At 35.2% G+C, this 8,971-nt stretch overlaps 1 pseudogene across 1 annotated transcript; it reads left to right on the top strand.

The window, feature by feature from the left end:
• The first annotated feature begins 790 nt into the window (after positions 1–790).
• On the top strand, positions 791–4,793 carry LOC145159067 (TMV resistance protein N-like; annotated as a pseudogene). The gene is made up of 4 exons (XR_013737482.1): positions 791–1,456; positions 1,674–2,771; positions 2,868–3,149; positions 3,370–4,793. The product of XR_013737482.1 is annotated as a TMV resistance protein N-like (transcript).
• The last annotated feature ends 4,178 nt before the right edge of the window (positions 4,794–8,971 follow it).

The raw sequence follows: 8,971 nt of genomic DNA on the forward strand, positions 1-8,971 counted from the left end.
CCATACATCATCACGTGGGAAGAAACAAGAAAAGAATAAAATACTACTCTAAGCTAAAAAACAGGTAAAAGGGTTGAACTATTCCAACATTTATCTTTCTAACGTGCCTATTCTTATGACTACTCACTCAAACCCTTCTATCCAATTTCTTTATTCAATCTACGATAATAAATGAAGATAATTTTGTCACATGTCAATCTCTAATGAGTTATGACACTTGTCATTTTGTCATATTTTTTCAATAAATAATATCCACATGTCAATTTATGGTTTTTTCTAATTCTTAAAATTAAAAAGTCACATAATATTTATACTTATATATGTAAAGTATCAAATGTAATAAATATTATACTAAATTACAATTAATATGTTTCTTCATTTTTTATTTCAAAATTTTATTTTAAAAAATACTTATTATTTATATTTTAATATATATATTTTTTAATCAACCCGTATAATACACGGGTTTTACACCTAATAGTAAATAAAGCAATACCAAAAACTAACCTTTTAACCATACCCATAACCCAAATTACTCACCCATGTCAAGATAACCCAACAGCAATAAGAATCGAGAGAACAGGTATCATTATTTTGTGATGAGGAAGGTTAAATTTGTGTCTTCATAATAATTATTGTACACATACCAAGAAATGATTAATAGATATTTGTGCGTGACTACATTATTAAATGTAAAAGCATACAGCCTATTTTGAGCATCTTAATATAAAATGTAAAAGCATTCGGTTTATTTAGCTATTTTTCCATATGAATAAAATATGGTTTAGAGTGAGGAGGAAGAGGAATCTAATAGCTTTTCCAAGCCAAACATATTACATTGAGTTTATATCTGAATCCACATCTCGAGGACTATATAGATGATCCCTAGTTTCTTTTCACTAGTTTCTGTTCAGTCTTTCATAAAAATATCCTTTTAACAAAGATTTGATTCAATAGGATCTGCAAGCATACCTTCAATGGCGTCTTCTTCATCATCATCCATTCAGAAGAGCTATATCTATGATGTATTCATGAGCTTTAGAGGTGAAGACACCCGTAAGAGTTTCGTTGATCATCTTTATGTTGCTCTTGAAAGGCAAAGTATTCGCACTTTCAAGGATGATGAGAAAATTGAGAAAGGAAAAAGGATCAACGACGAGCTCTTGAAGTCCATCGAAAAGTCAAGATTCTACATCATTGTATTCTCTAAGAACTATGCATCTTCATCTTGGTGCTTGGATGAGCTTGCGAAGATCATGGAATGCCAAAGGGTGACTGAGCAGATTGCTTACCCTGTATTCTATGATGTGGATCCCTCTGAAGTCCGCAAACAACTTGGGCCTGTTGGAGAAGCTTTTGCCAGACATAACAATAAAGAGGAGGTCAGGAAGTGGAGAGAGGCACTGAAAGACGCAGCATGTCTAGCTGGGTGGGATTTGAGGAACACTGCTGATGGGTAATTCTTTCATCAATGTTTTGTTTGGTTTATTTCTAGTATTATGTACAAAAAAGGTCATCCATGGCATCTTGTGTTGTATTGTAAAATCCCATCTCCAATTTCACTCTGGTCAGAGATGAACAATGAAACAGGCATATGTTTGTTTGTTACATATAGTCTTAACTAATTGTTTCTCTGTGGGAAAGGTCATTAACTCTCCACCATTGTTCTACAGGCATGAAGCTAAACTCATCAATAAAATAGTTGAAGATATTTCACTCGAATTACGTCACATTAATTTGAAAATTGATGACAACTTAGTAGGCATGGAGAGCCGGATAAAGGATATTGTCTCATCTTTGGAAATGGGTGTTGAAGATGTTCGTATGATAGGTATATGCGGGATTGGAGGTGGTGGAAAGACGGCTTTGGCAAGAGCAGTTTTTGACAAAATAAGTTTCCAATTCGAAGGGAAATGCTTTGTTGAGAACATCAGAGAAGTTACAAATGCATCGTTCTCTGGTTTGCAATCGTTGCAAGAAAGAGTACTTTCCAGTGTGTTAAATGATAAGAGTTTCGATGTTGGGAGCATTCATGATGGGAAAAAGATAATGAAAAGGATGTTGTGTGGTAAAAAGGTTCTTCTTGTTCTAGATGACGTGGATCACTTAGAGCAGCTGGAAGCATTTGCTGGTGGGCTTAACTGGTTTAAACAGGGAAGTAGAGTTATTATTACAACAAGAGATGAGCAAGTGCTCGAACACCGAATGAAATGGATTCATAAAGTCAATTTGTTATCAGATTTGGAAGCAGTGTGCCTTTTCAGTAAGTATGCATTTGGTAGAGATTTTCCAATTCCAGCATATAAAGATCTCACACTCGAAGTTGTACATTATGCTGCTGGTCTTCCCTTAACGATCAGAGTTTTGGGTTCATTTCTTTGTGGTAAAGATGAGCTTGAATGGAAAGACGCACTAGAAAGACTAAAAACGATTCCATTGAAGGAAACTATTTAAAATTGGAATTAAGCTATACAAGCTTGGAGAATGATTACAAGGAAATATTCCTAGATGTTTCGTGCTTAATGAAAGGTTGGCTAAAAGAAAATGCAATTAGAGCACTTGAAAGTTGTGGGTTTCATGCTAGGATTGGCTTAAGAGTTCTTGAGCAAAAGTCTCTCATTACTGTTTCTCTTGATCAGAAGTTAGGCATGCATGACCATATAGAAGAAATGGGACAGAATATTGTTCGTCGTTCGAATCCTGATGAACCTATTCAACATAGCCGATTGTGGATTCAAGAGGAAATTGAAGAAGTATTGGGTGATGACTTGGTAAGGATGAAGTTTAATTTCTTACAAAGTTGACAAAACTAACACCATTTCATTACTTATGGTGGAAGTTTCATGAACACTGTTCTTGGATTACAGGTTAATGAAGCAACAAGAGCTATAACACTTGGAATATTATCATGGCCTGTCAAGGATAATCTCTGTTTTGGAAACATGAAGAAACTTAGACTTCTTGACGTGGTTTGTCCATTTGATAATTTGTCTGAAGTTGATCAAAGTTTCTCAAACGCATTACGATTTCTACGTTGGCAAAACTACCCTCATTGCTATTTACCTAAAACATTTCAAGCAAGTAATTTAGTTGCACTTGAAATGCCTAAAAGCAGAATTAAACAACTATGGGGAGAGGGAGAAAGAAAGGTAGAATGGATCTCTAAGAAGGCTTGTCCACTTAGACTTAAATCATTGCAGGAAACTCGATTCTGTTTCATTTATCAAACAGTTGGAATCACTTCAGGTTACTGATCAAAATGGTTTATATCAAACAGAGTTCTTTTTGCATGATTCTTTTACTGCTATACGTCTATTGGTTAGTTATAACGGCAATATTAACCATGTTTTTCTTTCTCGCTTATGACAGGTTCTTAAGAACCTCAGATTCCTTGACTTTAGATTTTTAAAATTGATGACTCTTGATTGTGGCTTACTTCCAAATCTAGAGAGTTTAAACCTTGGAAGCTGTTGTCGTTTGGTAGAACTTCGTGCACCTATTGGATGTCTAAAAAAACTTGTCTACTTAGGCTTATGTAATTGTTCGGGGATCAAATCTCTTTCATTCATCAAACAGCTGGAATCACTTCAGGTTCTTGATCTACGTAATTTATATTTGAAGGAATTCCCAGATATACTCCCGGAGCACTCCAACTGGAATTTGCTTGAGCTTTATTTTTCAGGGAACTATATCGAAGAACTACCCTCATCAATTGGGAATCTTCAGAAACTTGTTTCTCTAGATCTCCGCTTTTGCAATAAACTAAAGAGTCTGCCACAAAGTATGTATAGTTTACGATGCCTAAAACGCCTTGACATTCAAAATACTGTGATAGAAGAATTATCGGAGGATCTTGGCTATTTAGAAGCTTTAGAAATACTAATATTAAAGGGTACACGTGTCAAGCATCTCCCTGATAGCATTTGTAAGTTGAAACATTTGAAAACTCTACTTCTTGAAGATTGTAAAGCTCTTATGAAGTTACCCGAGGATCTTGGCCTATTACAATCTTTGCAGAAACTAAGTCTATCACATTGCAGGATAAGAGATGTTCCTAGTAGCATTTGTAAGTTGAAAAGTCTCAGGAAGTTGTACCTTCTTAAATGTGATCAACTTGAGGAATTGCCCGAGAAACTAGGACACTTGGAATGTTTAGAAGAGTTAGATATACGAGGTACAATTATAAGTCATCTTCCGAGGAACCTTTCTTTATTGAAGAATCTGAAAATCATGCAACGCTATGAACGCTATGAAAGAATTCCATTATACACCGTTTCTCAAGTTTGCACTTCAATGCACCACTTACATGGGTGGACCCACACCAGGGACTCTGCTCATTTCCCCCTTGAAAAAAAGAACAAAAGGTGTAATTTGTAAAGGGAGAACCAAAGATATTTCAACGCGTTCCACAGAAAAATGCAGAGATGGACACCTTATTCACGAGTTTTTTAAGCATGGAACGGAAAGGATTGCTAAGGAGACCCAAAAAAATGCGCTCATGAGATTTTTTAGGGAAGAAAATGAAATAATTATGCAATTAGGGGTGCTATATTTCACATTTCTCCCCATCAAAACCATCAGCCCAATTTTGGAATGATTAGGAGGGTAAACTTGACTTTTCTTCTGTTTGCTTTCCTTTCCATCCAACTCGAGAACAAAGGCAAAAAAAAAAACAAAATCGTGTCTTTTCCTTCCCTTACCTTCCTTTTATGTCGAGAACATGGCGGGAGAGATTATACAAGGTGCTCTCCATGTTCTTTAGTGATTGTCTTACTTTGTATTTGAATTTTGAAATTGATACGATTTTGGTTGGTTTTTATGTATAATCAATAATTGTTTAAGAAAAATAAAATAATTGTTATTGATATAATTATGTTGGTGTTAATTTTGTAGCAGTATAGATAGGTAGTTACTTTTTTCCCAGCCCAAATTCATGCATCCTAATTACTACCAAGAAGAATTTGTTTGCTCACGGGACTCACATAATAAGTAATTATTACAAATCTAAGAGTTTCACCCCACCCCCGATGCAACAGGAATCTTGGAAATGATTAAATGGAAAAACATCAACATATGTAGTTTAACAGAATTGTCTTACATTTGAACCCTATTGGAAATCTTGATGAAATGAATTTCATCTTGTAGCCTCTTCGTTGCTTAGTCGCTCTGTTGTTTTGCCTGAAAAGTTGAATTTTGATCCAGACAAAGCATTGTAGGTGTAATTCAGAATATTAAAAGTAGTAATAGAGTCAAATTAGGATGTTTTACTTGGTCAACAAGTCTAGGAAAGTAAGTAGCAGGTCATGTTTTTGGTTTCCTATAAATTGGTGTATTTTTGCTTTTTTTTATGAACTTGAGAATAAGCAGTAAAGTTCTTCTCCTTGCTTCTTCTTATTTTTCCTGCACGTTTTATCTTCCTGTCACTTTTCCTTTTTTTTTTTTTTTTTTTTTTTTTTTTTTGCTTTCTTCCTGCTTTGTTCCTGATTCATAACAGCATATTAAAGAGGGTAACCCATCATTGTTTAAGAAGTTTAAACCAACATTTGGTATCAGAGCGAATCTGGTGCGATGTCGAACAAAGAATGATCGGTTACTCTCCAATACCCAATGTTGTCTAAGACGAATTACGCAACATGGTCTATTAAGATGAAGATTTATATGCAAGCCCAAGAGGTGTGGAAAGCTATCGAGCCGAAGAACCCACAAAATCTGGTGGGCGTGAAGAGAGACAAGATGGCAATGGATGCCGTCTACCAAGCAATTCCGGATGAGGTTCTATTGACGATTGCGGAGAAGCAAACGACAAAGGAAGCTTGGGAAACACTCAAGACGATGTACTTGGGAGCAGATTGAGTCAAAACAGCCAAAGTTCAAACTCTCAAAGCCGAATTTGAGATGATGAACATGAGTGAATCAGAGACTGTGGACGATTTTTCTGCAAAAATTGGAGGAATTATGAGTAATATTGTGACAACCCGAAATATTTGGATCAAGCAAGGTCTAAATTGCAACCCTATGCCAATGAAAACCTTGAAAACCATTAGAGCACAAGTGCATGTATATGAAAGTGTACACTTTGGAAGCCACATACAAGGTAATCTCTTGAAAGTAAGCAAGTTTATCAAGGCAAAAACTAGACAAATTGATTTGATTAAAAATCACATGATATAGATTTAAGAACTTGTGTTATGTTGCCTCCCTGAATGCTTGAACTTTAAGGCCATCATTTTGAACTTTATAAACACTAGAAACATATACACATTTATAAAAATCATCCAAAACATAAACACACTTAAGGATACCATCTAAGACCATAAACCCTTTCCATTGGGCCATGTTTGGCCGTGAACACCATCCTAGGAAGGATCATAGGGCGTAAACTCCTTGGTGGACCACCTTAGAGGCGTAAACTACTTAGGGACTCCATGCTTTGGGCGTAAACACCCCTTAGTGGACCCCCTTGGGCGTAAACACATCAAATGGAAGCATCTTGGGCGTAAACACCATGCTAGGAAGTATCTTAGGGCGTAAACACCTTGGTGGACCACTTTAGAGGCGTAAACTACTTAGGGATGTGATGTTTGGGCGTAAACACTTTCCTAGGGATCATCTTGGGGCGTAAACACTTAGATATTTTAAAGTGTTTACGGATTTATGAGTTGTATTTTACCATTTTCTCTTGCAATCACGGATCCTTATGAATTATCCAACTGTTCTCCAAGTAAATTTCACGTCAACCTTACTTCCCTTATTTAAACGAGAACATCCTCACTAGATCTCCCCAAATCCCCCATTTTACTCTCTGATTATTTCATACTCCTTCACTTCAGTTAACAAACATTTCATACCACCACAAGAACAAGCTTAGAATCTTCAAGTTCAATATTCTTCAAGTATTATCCCTAGATCCTTGTAAGTATTTCAAGTTTTGGCTAGTGATTCTACAAATGATTTTGTTTATTTCATCATATTTACACATAAAACTATGTGTTAATATTCTTAGGATATTCTATAAAACTATGTGTTAGTATTTTACCATTTTCTCTTGCAATCACGGATCCTTATGAATTATCCAACTGTTCTCCAAGTAAATTTCACGTCAACCTTACTTCCCTTATTTAAACGAGAACATCCTCACTAGATCTCCCCAAATCCCCCATTTTACTCTCTGATTATTTCATACTCCTTCACTTCAGTTAACAAACATTTCATACCACCACAAGAACAAGCTTAGAATCTTCAAGTTCAATATTCTTCAAGTATTATCCCTAGATCCTTGTAAGTATTTCAAGTTTTGGCTAGTGATTCTACAAATGATTTTGTTTATTTCATCATATTTACACATAAAACTATGTGTTAATATTCTTAGGATATTCTAAGGTTCAAAGAGTTTATCAAACTCTTCAAGTGTTAGAACTTGGAAACTTCTCAACATCTCTTCAAATCATCCACCAAACCAAACCAAGGTGAGCTTCATACCCCCATAGTTTCAAGTTTTTCTAAGTTTTAGGGGAGGGGGAGGGGGGGAATATAATTCAAACTTTGTTTATTCCACAAATAACTATAAGTTTTCATCTTTGTGTTAAGGATAAACTAGCATTTGTACAAGTTATGGTATTTTCTAGTTTTTGATATAAATATGGTGATATGTATATATCTATCGGCAAAACTAACATGACCAATGTTATAAAACCATATGAAAAGTTAAGATCTATAAACTACATGCTTTTGGGAAACTTTATTGAAAGATAGTTTTGACTAGTAAGCTTTGATACATTATAGTCATTTACAAATCTAGTGGGTTTAATACCCAAGTAATATGTTTTGATTTCATATTTTCATGCTGGAACACACCTGTACATTTATATAAAAGGGTATATAAATCATTTCAAACCAACAAGATAAACTATAATCAATATAGTTTGGAAACCACGAACTACGTTTTCAAAGACATTTTTAATCATTTAAAAGTACAACTATCCTGTTTTTACAAGAAAATGAGTCATAGTTCACGTAAATCTGTTGAGGCTCTTGTGAGACGCATTTAGTCGTACCTACCTAGCGTACGTGGTAAGTCCTGTTAGTTATAATCAGATTCTCCTGGAGGGAGAACGGGAGTTTGTGTATAGATCTATACGGGGTTGACACCCCACACCTGCGCTGTTCGCTACAGTTAGACTAGGCCAGTCTAGGGTGACAAATATCTTTCGAAGAAACTGACGCCTATAAAACGGCAAGCCAGGCATATCAGTGATATTAGTATGGTTATAACGACTCATATAGGGATAAGCAAAACGATTTTTTGTTTATGAGAAGCTTATACTTCATTAGTTTTATTGAAATAAATGAAACTATAAACTATTTTCTGTACGACATTCACTTCCATCAGGGTCTTAGAGTTTAAGACTATTGTTCATCTTTAAGGAAAATACTGCATTTTTCTGTAACGATATATATTCTTACCTTACAAGGACAGGATATACACCCTGTTAGTTTTATAAAATTTCGAACTAGGTTTCGTAAATTTTGTAAACTGATTTCACAACTTCGGTCTTAGGGTTTTAAGACCACAACTTTTCACATGACAGAAAATATAGGATTTTCTGGGAATACATTCTTGCTAACACAAACCAAGGATAACGAATGACATGCATGCAACTATACACGGTTTTTGAAATGAGACTTACAAACTACTTTTATAAGAAAATGTCACACCCCCGGCTGAGGCGGCGGAATACGTCGGGCTGTGCGACTTAATTCATGGATCACAAGCAAATTGAATATACATCACAAGTCACAAAAATAACAACATAGCAGTTACATTACACTTTAAGACTTGAATACAAAGTTCATAATAATAATTTCATAAAGTTGCCTTAACAGATAGGCCGATTTAACAAAAAATAGATAAACTAGGTCGCCTGAAATCCATGACTAATCTTCTGACTGAAAGCTCGTTTGGTGATACCCT

Source organism: Lactuca virosa, chromosome 2, assembly GCF_052849685.1.
Source record: "Lactuca virosa cultivar CGN04683 chromosome 2, Lactuca_virosa_CGN04683_v6, whole genome shotgun sequence".
NCBI classification, from domain to species: Eukaryota; Viridiplantae; Streptophyta; class Magnoliopsida; order Asterales; family Asteraceae; genus Lactuca; species Lactuca virosa.